Source organism: Tachyglossus aculeatus, unplaced genomic scaffold, assembly GCF_015852505.1.
Source record: "Tachyglossus aculeatus isolate mTacAcu1 unplaced genomic scaffold, mTacAcu1.pri scaffold_272_arrow_ctg1, whole genome shotgun sequence".
Lineage (NCBI taxonomy): Eukaryota > Metazoa > Chordata > Mammalia > Monotremata > Tachyglossidae > Tachyglossus > Tachyglossus aculeatus.
The window spans coordinates 1-14,675 of record NW_024044987.1 but is presented as its reverse complement, the minus strand read 5'-3'; the positions used below and the strand labels follow the sequence as shown (position 1 = coordinate 14,675).

General features: G+C 46.4%; 1 pseudogene; it reads right to left on the bottom strand.

Annotated features, from left to right (window-relative positions):
- Positions 1 to 2,300: 2,300 nt before the first annotated feature.
- Positions 2,301 to 10,287, bottom strand: LOC119923810 (annotated as a pseudogene).
- Positions 10,288 to 14,675: the final 4,388 nt, after the last annotated feature.

Genomic DNA, 14,675 nt, shown 5'->3' with positions numbered 1-14,675 from the left:
CCAAACCAAGATCAGACAGTGTTCCAAAGAGGAGGGGGTGGTCCCTGGTAGCAAAGGAAGCCAAGAAGTTGAGGAAGATTAGGTCAGAATAGACCCCATTGGACTGAGCTATGAAATGGTTACTGGTGACTATGGAGACTGTGGTCTTGGTGAGATAAAAGAGGCAAAAACCTGACGATAGTGGGGCAAGAAAGTTGGTGGAGAGGAAGTGAAAGCAGTAGGTGTATGCAACCCTTACAGTAGTCTGGACAGGAAAAGGAAGTGGGAAATGGCTTTGCTCCTCTAGTAGAGGGAAAGACACTCTGTGGGTCAGGAGATTCGCCTGAGTTCCCCTGCCCAGCCAGCCATTAAAGAAACAGTATCATCAAAGGGAAAGAGAAGCAGCCCCTGGGCAGCTGTGTGAACTTGGGCAAGTCACGTAGCTTTTCTGGGCCTTCGTTTCCTCATCTATAAAATGGGGATAATGATTACTTCCTCTCCCTCCCTCACATAGACATTTTGAGGAGAAAATGAGAAATTGATGAGAAAGCACTTCAGATAAAATTAAAATGCCATTCAGTTACAAACAGTCCTTGAACCTATGACACAGCTGGTTCCTGAAAACTGCATGAAGTCAAAACATCGTAAATTGGGACCTATTTTCTCATATGGCAAGTTATAAATGAGGAAATAGGCTCCTGAACCATGGTCGAATACCCTTTTTCTTACCAAAATTTTCCAAAACTGTATACTTGGTAAATTATAGAGTAGCTACATTAATGTGTTTATATTCTAATCAATCAGATTGTAAATTCCTCCACTAGATTGTAAGCTTCTAGAGTACAGGGAGCATGTCTACCAACTCCATTGTACTTTCCCAAGTGCTTAGTACCATGCTCTGCACACAATAAGTGCTCAATTCATAGACTGATTGGTTGATTGATTGATTGAGTCAGAGAGGTTGTATAATATGGATGTTGACAACCTCATTGAAAGTAATGTGGTCACCTCGACCCTCCATGGTGATTACTTGCGCCCCTGAAACTAGTGCCCAGAAGAGGATAGTTTAAGGAAGTCAAAGAACACAAGTGTTGTAAATCTGAAACAGGGTGCAAATTTTAGAAATGTAATTGCTACTATTTGTTCTTGCTCAAAACCATAATATAGGACTGCCTGTATTACTGCTTCTCAGTCAGGTTGATTCTGTGGATGGCTCCCCTCTCGTGAATTCACGGTTTTCCCCAGAACCACAGGTAGCAGTAAAGCCTTTGTCTGTGACCCCTCTATGGAGATGAAGACGAGTTGCCTGCCTGCCCAGCACTTCAGGTGCCCGTTCTTCCCATGGTGCTGCCCCATGCAGGTAGAGTAAGCCACAGGGCAGTGCTCTAACCCAGTAATTCAATCAGAAGGGCCATTAGCCAGGGAACATTCATTCATTCATTCAATTGTATTTATTGAGCACTCACTGTGTGCAAAGCACTGTACTAAGCACTTAACACTTAAGGAACACTTAGGGGGACCTTTATAAACTTATTTGAGGGACATCTCTTCATGCCAAAACAGACTCAAACAGAAATAGGTACAAGAGACAGTAAATGTTCCATTATACTGAATGCCCAGAAAAGAGGGCACTGTAGATAGGCAGAGGAAAATAAAGGATATTACATTTTGTTTCCTCCTCTTCAAGCTATGCCACCTATCAACCAGAACCCTCTCTCTTAGATTGGCCACCACCCCCAACTACATACAAATACACTCTCCCAACCGCTTTCATATTTAGTGCCACATGCAGCATGTGGACATCATTCATGTTGCCAAATCTCGAAATCGCGGCCAGTAAATGTAGATCTATTCATAGGATCTCTGCAGCACAAGAGATACAGGAGAAATTCAGGGGGCACACCAAAGTCTCAATTGTGTGTCTGAATACACCTGAGCACACTTTGTTGCTGCTGTTGTCTTACGCTGTCTAGTCGTGTCTGATCCTTTAGCTCAGACGTATTCAGACGTATTCTGCTAAGCTGTATGAATAGTTCCATGAGTCCCCTTTGACTCAGGAGAGTACTAGACTCTGTATTAAGCACTTAGTACAGTGCTCTACACGCAGTAAATGCTCAATAAACACCGATGATGATGATGATGATAATGATGGCTTGAATCCATGGAAATCGCTGATGGCTTGAATCCATGGAAATCGCCTATAACCCACTCTAGGAATTTGGGTGCCCCCCTGGAGGTCAACAGGTAACCTAAGCAGATGATTAGCAGATACAAGCGAATCCACCACATCCTTCCACCTTCTGAGGATAAGGGGGAAGGGCTCACAGTATCTTGGGGAGGCTTTTCCAGCTGAACACATTACTCAGGGCCTCTTTCATGGCCTTGTTCCTCAGGCTGTAGATAAATGGATTCAGCATGGGGCTGACCACTGTAAACATCACAGATGCTACCGAGCCCATCCCAGATGTTTGGGTGGAAGATATTTGACTGAAATAAATCCCAAGGCCAGTGCCATAGTACAAAGAGACTACAGACAGGTGAGAGCCACAGGTGGAGAAAACTTTATATCTTCCCCCAGGAGATGGGATTCTCAAAATGGTAGAGATGATGCAACTGTAAGAGAAAAGGAGACCTGTGAGGGGAACAACACCCAAAGCTACTAAGACTACATACACCAAGACTTCATTGAAGAGGGTGTCAGTACAGGAAAGCTTCAGAAGCTGGCTAAGTTCACAGAAAAAGTGATGGATTTCGTTTCCTGCGCAGAATGATAATCGAACCACCATTAGGGTATGTAAGAGGGCATCAAGGCTACCGATGCTCCAGGACACCACAATTGTCCAGGCACAGAGCTGTGGGCTCATGATTGAGGTGTAGTGGAGGGGGTGGCATATGGCCACGTAGCGGTCAAAAGCCAACCCAGTGAGGAGAAAACTTTCCAGACATGAAAACAGCATAAAACAATACATCTGTGCCAAGCAGCCAGCATAGGATATGGATTTATCCTGGGTCTGGACGTTGATCAGCATCTTGGGGACCGTGGTGGACAGAAAGCAGACATCAGCCAGGGAGAGGTTGGTGAGGAAGAAGTACATGGGGGTGTGCAGGTGCCGGTCGGAGGCAATGGCCAGGATGATGAGCAGGCTCCCCAAGACCCCAAGCAGGTACATCCAGAGGAACAGCACAAAGAGAAGCTGTCACTGCTCTGCCCGGACAGACAGTCCCAGGAGGAGGAATTCTGATATGCTGGTTTGGTTTCCCCTCTCCATAGAGCCAGAGGATCTGCTGGGGGAGATGTGGCAGGGGATTAGGGGGATGGAGCAGTTACATTTCTTTCTTCTTCTTCTTCTTCTTCTTCTTCCTCCCTCCCATCCCTTGGTGGTTACTAGGTGGTAAAAAGGAGCAGAACGACTCCTGAGTCCTTCATCTGGTGGCAAAACTCCCTGACCTGGTTTCTTTTCAGTCTCATTTTCCAACTTTGCTGGGCCCTTGTGTTGGGCTTATTAAATGTCACCTGCTATTTCCCCATTAGGAAAGAAGCCTAAGATACTCTTGTGAATTTATAACTGGAAATATTAGCCCATTTAGCTCACTGTTAGAACCTGCTGGAAAGCCAATTGGCTAACTTCAGGAATAAACTCTACCGATGCACTTTAAGGACAAAGAGAAAAATTAAGATTTCAAATGGGGTAAAGGAAAACTCTATAGAGACCCAAAGACGAATGGGCACCCTAGAAAACGTGGAAATCAGGGCAGATAACAAAAGAGAAAGGATCCCCTACAGTAACACTCTCCCAACCTCACAACTACAATTTTAATGGGGGGTTTTCCCCACTTATTTCTTTGCCAAAAAATCTAGTGCAAACAGTTAACCTCCTGGTCAACATGAATGAAAATCAAAATGAGAATAGTGAAAAAAGGTATGTCTGTTGTGTATGTATTACCATCAACTTACTTCAAGCCATAATGACTCATCTCTTCTAAGCAGGTGACCTGTGGCCTCCGAACTGGCCTAGTGCTTCTGTTGTACTTTCCCAAGCACTTAGTAGAGTGCAGCATTGCACCCAGCTTGTGCTCAGTAAATACCATTGCTCCTGCTAAGTGACAGCACACTGAATATAAAGCAACCACCCACAAAGCCCTATCCCAAAATTATCCTGTTTGACATCTAGCTCCCCTGCAGAACCTTTCCTGGAGTCTGACAGTAATTCTCCTCCAGCTAGTCTAACCTTGTTCAGATCTTTATACTTATGCTTCCCCGACCTGTGATTTGTTTTAATGTCCGTCTCCCCTGCTAGACTGTAAGCTCCTTGAGGACAGGGATTATGTCCACTAACTCTATTGTACTCTCTTAAGAGCTTAATACATTACTCTGCACAGAAGAAACACTCAATAATTGATTGATTGATTAAAGTCTACCAGCTGAGATAAACTGAAGAGCACACACACACACACACACACACACACACACACCTCAAGAGGGGACTGTGATGGTTGTACCAGGGCAGCTGTGACTGGAACAGTGAGGAGATGATAGATGGAATATTATCTTGTGCTATTGTTGATTCTTTTCTGCTCAGTTGTTCTGAGTTCATTTTCCCCTGCATGTCTGTGCTCCCCTGCCCCATTAGATTGTGTGCCCCCATAGGGCAGCAGCCATGTCTAAATCAGCATCAAAGCATTTAGTATCCTGCCTCACACACTCTAAACAGTTAATCCAGTTTAGCCCGTCAGCCTTTCCCTTGGTTCCCCTTTGGTTTCCCAAACTCACCCAGAGATCAGAGGTGCCTGTCTACTTGTTTTGTTTTGTTTTGTTGTCTGTCTCCCCCATTCTAGACTGTGAGCCCGTTGTTGCATAGGGATTGTCTCTATTTGTTGCCAAACTGTACTTTCCAAGCACTTAGTACAGTGCTCTGCACACAGTAAGTACTCAACAAATGTGATTAAATGAATGAATGAATCAGAGACTTGACTGACTAAGATTGAATTCTCTGAGCCAGAGAATGAGGCCACCACCTCTGTCGGCCTAGCTGCACCTTCATTAGAAACTGAGACTAGGGATTACAAAGCCATTCCAGAACTGTATTTCTTACTCTCTAATGACACCCCTGCCACGCAACACACACACAAACACACACACATACACACACATCGCTCCACTCATTTCATCCTGGACACCCATCCCCCTTTATTAAAAAATCTCCCCTTGCCCCTGGGCATTGATCCTGTGGCCCTATGGTCCAGGCCTTGTCTCTCAAACCTCATCTGGGAATCTCATGGTGTTGGCCAGCATCCCTGTTTCTGCCCTTGCAGTTGTCACTCGCTTAGAGTTGTCCCGGCCTAAGGACCACTTCTGATGGAGGTTCTGGCCCCAGATGGAGCCAAGACCATTCTACACTAGGGAAGGAAAGGGGAGTTTCCTAAACCCTCCACCTACCCTTGGAAGCATCCCAACTTTCTCTGCCCCCATGACTGATGAAGGTTTTTTTGTGGTATTTGTTAAGCATCTATTATGTGCCAGGCACTGTACTAAGTGCTGGGATAGATACAAGCTAATCAGGTTGGACACAGTCTACGTCCCACATGGGGCTCACGGTCTTAATCCCCATTTTTACAGATGAGGTAACTGAGGCCCAGAGAAGTGTAGTGACTTGCCCAAAGTCACAGAGCAGGCAAGTGGTACGCCCGGGTTTAGAACCCAAGTCCTTTTGACACCCAGGTCTGGGCTCTATCCACTAGACCATGATGCATCTCAAAATCTGCTTCTCCCTTGAGTGAAAACTCACACATCTGTTCATTCAGCATAGGTATTGGGAAGAGCTGAATGCTCTGGAAAGTGAGGGGAAACAAAATAGCAGCTTGTCTTACTTGTAACAAACTGTCTTGGGGTCTCCCTGGGGGTCAGGAATGTACATTTTGATGATCATCTATCCAATTTCTGTAAAGCAAATTCTAATCAGAGGACACCCCAAATGAGACAAACCTGTGGTAAAGTTTGTTATGGAGAACTTACCCTAGGGCTATTAGATCCTGTTGGGTGTTCAGTTTCCCGGTGGACAGTTCTAACCCAGAAGGTCAGTGCTGGTCTGGGGCTCTGTCCATCGCCTCCTCTGAACAGCAGCCTGAGCATGAAGGGGGACCAGGGTCATGGGGCTAAAGGGCTCTGGGCAGGAGCACTGCGTCCTCACCCACAGGGATCAGTGTGGGTGGGAGTGTGGCTCATGGCAGGATTATTTGCTTGAGTCTCTGGGCCCCTGGGACCTCCTGCCTGTGGCTCCCCAAGCTCCTTGTTAGAGACAAACCCACAGACTCTGCTGATGGAGACATTTCAGACTTAATTAAGACCTCAGTGAAAGGTGTTGAAATCTCTTGGAAACAGGGTCCCCAACTTTCTCAACATTTATGATAAGAAGTTCAGTTTCTCCCCAGGGCTGGGGGAGGGCGGGGACTGCCCACTCTTGGGGTAACCCTAGAAGGTCCACAGAGCCCTGATGTCAGGGAGCTCCATGCTGCACAGCGGAGGCGTCAGTCCACCCCCTGGTGCTGTAGGGTGTGCGGCTCCTCCCCAGAGTAGGTGGCAGGTTAAAAGAGGTCAAAATTAGGTAGATAAAATCATAAAAACTCCACTCCTTGCAATAAAGGCTCTGAGGCCAATCCAGGTGTGTGACCGCTGGGTAACTGAGCCAGGTCTGTGAGCCTGTAAGACTGTGAGCCCTATGTGGGACAGGGATTGTGTCCAACCCAATTACCTTATATCTACCCTAGCTCTTAGTACGGTGTCTGACACATAGTAAGCACTTAAACACCACAGTTTTATTGTTATTATTATTATTATTATTATTATTATTATTATTATTATTATTATTATTATTATTATTTGGTCCAGATGAAGGGAAGGGAAGATGAAATAATGAGGGATATCGGGTTTGGGTCTTCAAGGTTCCCCACTAGCTGATTTCCCTATCCCAACTCCTCCAAGAGGCCTTTCCTAAGCCCTCATTTCTCCTACTCACCCTCCCCTCTGCATCGCCTATGCACTTGGCTCTGTATCAACTAAGAACTTAATAGTCACCACAACCTCTAAGCACTTGAGAGTCACCCCACCCTCAGCCCCACAGTACTTCATTCATTCAATCGTATTTATTGAGCACTAACTGTCTGCAGAGCACTGTACTAAGCTCTTGGAAAGTACAATTCAGCAATAAAGAGAGACAATCACCGCCCACACCGCGATTACAGTCTAGAAGGGGGGAGACAGACATCAAAGCAAGTAAACAGGCATCAATATCAATAAATAGAATTATAGATATATACAGATCAAAACAAGTAAGCAGGCATCAATATAGAGCACTTGTGTACATATCCTTACACTCCACAATTTCCCCTCTCTGCAATTTATTTCATTGCCTGGTTCCTCCTCTAGACTGTAAGTTCCTTGTGAGCAGGGAATGTGTCTATCAACTCCATTGCATTGGACTCTTCTAAGCATTTAGTACAGTGCTCTGAACAGTCTCTAGACTGTAAGATAGTTATGGGCAGGGAACATATTCATCCACTAATTCTATGGTAGTATATTGTAGCAGTATCCTGTCAAATCCAAATCCCACACACCAATACTGTAGTACTATTAACACGTAGCAATATTCAAAGAGAACAGCTACATACTACCCCAAGGTGGAGGAGCCATTAGCAGTAGCTTGAGTGAATCAGTCATTGCCCTACAAAAGGTCAATGCACTTGGAAAGTGAGAACAAAGCCTAGGAAACAATGTTTCCTTGTTGGGGGCTGAAAGGGAATGAGGATTTTAGCAGGAATCAGAAGGTGGGGAACAGCAAGGAGGCTGTGCAGACCTAATGAGTTAGAAAGAATCCAACATCCATCCACTTTTAAAGCCATACTGAAAGTACATCTCCCTTAAGAGGCATTCCCTGACCAAGCCCTCATTTCCTCCTCTCCCACTCCCTTCCATGTCACCCTTGCACTAGGATTTGCACCCTTTATTCACCCCTTCCTCAGTCCCATGGCACTTATGTACATATCTGTAATTTAATTCATTTATTTAAATTCATGTCTGTCTAGACTGTGAGCTCACTGTGGTCAGGGAACATATCTACCGACTGTGTTACGTTGTACTCTGCCAAACGCTTTGTACGTTGATCTGCACACAGTAAGCACTCAATAAATACGATTGATTGCCTGAATGAAATGCACATACTTTAGCTGGTCTATTAAGCTCTTTCTTTCTTTTTTTGAGGGGGAAGCCACCAGCTGCATCCCCAGAGTGAAGGAACTCCTCTGGCTGGTTGTGCAGGTGGTGAGAGAACTACTCTCAATGAAGGAGAGAGAGGACAGTGAGTGAGCAAGAGAGAGAGAGTCTGAGAGTTTGTGTATACAGGGAGAGAGGTGGAAGTTTGAGCAGCAGGGCAGTGGAAATTAGCAATCAGACCCTTGCCTGCAACTCCCTACTCCATTCTCTCTCCAGGTCTTCCTTTTCCCAGCCACTGACAGAGCCCAGCCTCTGCTTCCAGGCCCCATGTGGTAGTGGGGAGGAGTTGGCTGAGCAGCTGGGACTTCTGGAATGGAAATAATTCTTGTGTCATAATTGCCCCCCACCACCAAGGGAGCCTATCAAGCAGGAGGGGCAGGGAGGAACACCCTATCTTGGGCAACCTGTGGGCACAAGGCCAACCCTCAGCAGCTTAGGAGCTGCTCCTGCTGGAGCCCTGCCTGCCCCGGCACCTTAGAGACTGACCCTGATAGCACAATCATAGTTGGCTCGGCTGCAGGGAGGGGCATGCAGGTCTAGCAATGTGCCATTCTCCGCCGATTGGGCAGCACCTGCACTCCAGACCTCAACAGTCCCAGTACTTCATATTGTTAAAGATGTTATGTGGCTTTGAAGATGCCATTCCAACACCCCTGAGAAGGGAAGATGGCCCCAACCTCATCACAGTCAAGAAGGAAATCCGGAAGCTGTGGCAACAACAACTCAACAGTCTCCTGAACGTAGCCTCCTATTACAGAAGATGTGATCCTGCAAATTCATTCATTTATTCAGGCATGTACATTGAGCACTTACCGTGTGCAGAGCACTATACTAAGCGATTGGGAGAGTACAATACAGCAATAAACAGTCACATTCCCAGCCCACAACAGGCTCACAGTCTAGTGTGGGGGAGGCAGACATCAATACAAATACATGAAATTATGAATAAGAACCCCTGTGCCATAGGGCTGGGAGGGGGAAGAACAAAGGGTGACACACAAGGGACTGTGAGAAGAGGAGAAGTGGGGCTTAGTCTGGGAAGGCCACTTGAAGGAGATATGCCTTCAATAAGGCTTTGGCCGGAGCTGGGGAGAGGTCACTGACTTCATGAGAAGAGTTTTCCTGCAGAACACATTCCTCAGGGCCCGTTTCATGTCCTTGTTCCTCAGGCTGTAGATGAAGGGATTCAGCATGGGGGTGACCACCATGTACATCACAGATGCTATCGAGCCCTGCCGGGATGCTTGGGTAGATCTGGGGCTGAAGTAGACCCCAAAACCAGTGCCATAGAACAAGGAGACCACAGACAGGTGAGAGCCACAGGTGGAGAAAACTTTATATCTTCCCCCGGCAGATGGGATTTTCAGTACGGTAGAGATGATATGACTGTAAGAGAAAAGAAGACCTGTGAGGGGAACAACACCAAGAGCTACTAAGATTACATACACCAAGACTTCATTAAAGAAGGTATCAGTACAGGAAAGCTTTAGGACCTGGTTAAGATCACAGAAAAAGTGATGGATTTCATTTCCTGCACAAAAGGATAATCGAACCACCATTAAAATATTTAAGAGGGCATCAAGACTACTGACGATCCAGGACACGACAATCATCTGGGCACAGAGTCGTGGGCTTATGATGGTGGTGTAGTGGAGAGGGTGGCATATGGCCATGTAACGGTCGTAAGCCATTCCTGTGAGGAGAAAATTGTCCAGACTTATAAACAGGATGAAAAAATACATTTGTGCCAGGCAGCCAGTGTAGGAAATGGATTTGTTGTTGGTCTGAACATTGGCCAGCACCTTGGGGACCGTGGTGGACAGGACGCAGACATCGACCAGGGAGAGGTTGGAGAGGAAGAAGTACATGGGGGTGTGCAGGTGTGGGTCAGAGCCGATGGCCAGGATGATGAACAGGCTTCCCAGGACCCCAAGCAGGTACATCCAGAGGAAGAGCACGGAGAGGAGCTGCTGCTGCTCTGCCCGGTCGGAGAGTCCCAGGAGGAGGAATTCCGAGACGCTGGTTTGGTTTCCCCTCAGCATAGACCTGGAGGATCTGCTGGGGAGATATGGCAGGAGAAAGGCGTGATGGAGTAATTACATCATGGTTCAAACAAACTGGCTCCCAGTTATTGGAGCTCTCGGGCACTGAGGATAAGGAGAAGCAGAGTAACCTAATTGAAAGTACACAGGCCTTGGAGTCAGAAGACCTGGGTTCTAATCCAAGCTCTACCACTTGCCTGCTACGTGTGACCTTGAGAAAATCAATTAATTTATCTGGGCATCAATTATATCTGTTCCCCCAACTCCTTAGGCTGTGAGCCCTTACTGGGACAGGGACTGTGTCAGGTCTGATTGTGTTATATCTATCCCTGCATTTGGCACATAGTAAGCATTTAACAAATATCTCAAGTATTATTCTTATTTGGAGGTGAATTCTAGGACTCTCTTGGTCCTGTCTCGGGACATTTCCCTGGCTGGGCTACCCAAAATGGGAAATTATTGACTTCCTTGAACCTATGAATTGACACCTTATTGTAGCAGGAGAGTTTGCATAAGCTGATGAAGCTCGGAGCTATACCTTATAGGCCTACCCATAATGGAGAGGTCTAAGTCAAAGCATCAGACAAAGCCAATTTACTTGTGCTGGGCAACAGCAGCGTGGGAAAGAGTTAAAGGTGGATGGTCTAGTGATCAAACCGTTGATCAAAGACAACAGCAGAGACTCAAGCTTTTACTACATAGAAGAAGGCGGTGGTAAAGATAGGCAGAATGACCCTAGGACAGAAGATGTGTCATGTGTGTTCATGGAGTCGCTATGGGTCAGAAACAAGTCAACGGCCTTTGAAGAAGAAGATGAGCCTCTTAGAAGGCTTTTCATATCTCTATCCTCAGTCCCTTATCTTTCCCAAAGCCCACCACTGTATGTGCGATTGCTTCAGTAAAGATAAATGACAGCCACACTCTGCCCTTCACAGATGATTCAGTTGCCGTCTCCTTTCTAGGCTTAGTGATCCTTGTTTCTTTAGCCCTCACTCCAACAGCAAAGGCATTTCAGGGTTCCTGGAAAAGACAGCATTTCTCTGCTCGGCGTGGAGGGGAGAGAAATAGGAGGAGGCTTAAAGAGGAGAATTCTCTGCCCCTCCAGTTATTTTACTTCTTAAACTGCTCTCATCCAGGATCAGGGCCCCAGGCTTGGTCACAGGAAACCATGAGTGATCCCACTCATTTATCCAGCAAACTCTCCTGACCTCTATATGATTTTGTATCACCCTTTCACATTACCTCTCCCTTTTTCTCCTGCCCCTGTGGAAAGTAGACCTATAAAGTGACCATCAGAATTCAAATACCACACACTGGTATACTCCACCTTCATTCACCAAATAAGCTAGATAGCACACACTGAAAACTCACAGGAATGGGACACTTGTAGACAAACAAATTAACACAAAAATTTGGGCTCCTTCAGTATTTTAGACCATAACTAATGCTGGACTGAACACATACTGTAACCCAGCCCGCACACTTGGCTCCTCTAACACCAATCTACTCTCTGTACCTTGATCTCATCTATCTCACCACGCAACCTCTCACCCACCTCCTCCCTGTGGTTTGGGACTCCCACCCCTTCATGTCTGATAGAGCATCACTCTCCCCACCTTCACAGCCTTAATAAAATCACATCTCTTCCAGGAGGCCTTCCCTGACTAAGCCTCATTTCCCCTATACACTTGGGTCTGTACTCTTAAGCACGTTCATTTTCACTCCACCTCCATATCACTGACCCTCTGTATAAGCGTATATACCTTATACTCTGCCACTTCCCTTATCTTCTCCTCTAGTCTGTAAGTTCCTTGTGGGCTGGGAATATGCCTAGCAATTCCATTGTATTGTACTCTCCCAAGTGCCTCATACAGTGCTCTACACACAGTGAGCCCTCAGTAAATACCACTGATTGAGTGATTGCAACAAGTAAGGAAATTTGAGATTCCTGAACCTTCTGACTAAGCCTGGACACACTTCCCTGTCAAACCCGTGAATGATGTACAAAGATCAGAAAATGCTTGGCGAAGGCCAGAGAACTTTGGGTGTAGGGTTTGGAGGAAGGGAAATTACTTTTCCAGTTGCAGACTGAATTCAAAGTCTGTCTCTGCTGTACTACTAAAGTACAAACTTTATGTCAGTGGGCACTGCAAGGACATATGGAACAGAGGTCAGTACGAGGAACTTGTCTTGGGACAATAGTCAACCTGGAACAATTGATGTGGCTGAGTGGGGATGCGTAATCGGGGGCTGCTGGGCACCGGGCAAAAATGCTGCATTCTCATCCATAGGAGCAGTGCGGCTGGGAGAGTATTTATTTGCAGGCATCTCTAGGAGGCTGGAACCCCTGGCCTGCAGCTCCCTGAGCTCCTTGTTAAAGGCAAACACTCTGTGCCTAGTCCCTGGCCCCTCTGGGCTCTGTCGAGGGAGATGTCCCAGACCTTTGCTGACTGGTGGAGAGTGATGAAATTTCGCTGGGGACAGAATCCTCCTCCTCCCCTACTGGAGCCAAAGCCCCGCTGGGGGCCAGGATGTTGTCAGTCCCCCTGGACAGCTCTTTCTCTCTCTCAGTGAAGGTGTCACCCAGGCTGGCTCTCCTCCCAAGAATGCCCCAACCCCCTGCTGTGTGGGCTGAGGAACAGTCCAGATCTGGGACCCTTCTCTGGAGAGGAAGAATCGGCCAGTGGTCCACATAGCATCCTTTGAAGGCCAGTAGTTATCACTGCAGCCTCAGGCAATATGATCTGGCAGTCAAATCAGGCTGACTACCTGCCAGAGCTCCCCTGGTGACTGCAGTGTGTGAGGTCTTTTTTGACCTGTCTGAGGATCGCCCTCCAACTCCCATACACCTCATCAGTTACCTCGCTGACCTCCCTGCCTCCTGTCTCTTCCCACTCCAGTCAAGGATGAGGTAGTCAAGGCAGGGTATGTTAAGTGCTTGAATCAGCATAGTAGTGGTTTCTTTGCAGTGGAACAGGTGGAATTTAGCAATGTTGTGAAAGTAAAACTGACAGGATTTGGTGATAGGTTGAATATGTGGATTGAACGAGAGAGAGGAGTCGAAGATCAAGCCAAGGATGTGGGGTCTTGAGAAAGGGAGGTTAGTGATGTTGTCTACAGATCAGAAAGACGGGGGAAGACAGGGTTCAGATGGGAAGATGAGGAGTTCCATTTTGGACATGTTAAGTTCGAGGTACTGGCAAGGGACATGGAAGTAGAGATGTCCTTGAAGACAGGACGAAATGAGAGATTACAAAGAAGGAGAGCAGTCAGAGATGAAGAGATATGCTTCCAGTTCCCATTAGACTGTAAGCTCCTTGAAAGCAGGGACTGTGTCTTTTATTTTTGTTGACATCTCCCAAATGTTCTTAGTTCAATGTTCTGCACACTCAGTAGGCACTCAGAAATTTTTGGATGCATAAATTCCCGGTGATAAGCAACACAAATGCTTTAACTTCCACCTGACTGCAAACTCCATGCCTTGTTTTTTACGTAGGCTTCTCCACATCGCCTAGCACAGGGCTTGGGATTCAGTGACATCTGCCCTTCATAGGCTGAAATATCAGAGCTCTGCCATCCCACCAACCTATCTCCTTTTCCCTTGAGGGTTTCCCATCCTCTTGTGAAATTTGATTTGCAATAGCCCCTGACAGAAAGTCATTATCACCCCAGCCAGAGTAACAGAACACATCAGCGGTTTGTTCTCTGCAGTGTTTCCAGGGGCTCATTCACCAAAGTTTACATGGCTTGGCTTGCTCAATGATACACAATCTTCAGCCCATAGAGGACTCCACATGAAAGGAGGGTTAGATCTTTTATATTCTAAATTTAGCACTAGACCATTTGCAGAGAGATCCTCTACAAGAACACATAAGAGTGATGTACAAAGGTAGATTCAGGAAGATTGAGTCATGCTAAGCCTGTTGTAACCCTCTCTTCTCTTCCTCCCTTCAAGGCCCTGCTGAGAGCTCACCTCCTCCAGGAGGCCTTCCCAGACTGAGCCCCTTCCTTCCTCTCCCCCTCGTCCCTCTCTCCATCTCCCCCATCTTACCTCATTCCCTTCCCCACAGCACCTGTATATATGTATATATGTTTGTACATATTTATTACTCTATTTATTTATTTATTTATTTTATTTGTACATATCTATTCTATTTATTTTATTTTGTTAGTATGTTTGGTTTGTTCTCTGTCTCCCCCTTTTAGACTGTGAGCCCACTTTTGGGTAGGGACTGTCTCTATATGTTGCCAATTTGTACTTCCCAAGCGCTTAGTACAGTGCTCTGCACATAGTAAGCGCTCAATAAATACGATTGATGATGATGATGATGATACACCCCAAAGCCAACTTTGCGGATTGCTTGCACAGAAATACTCAGAGACAGGCA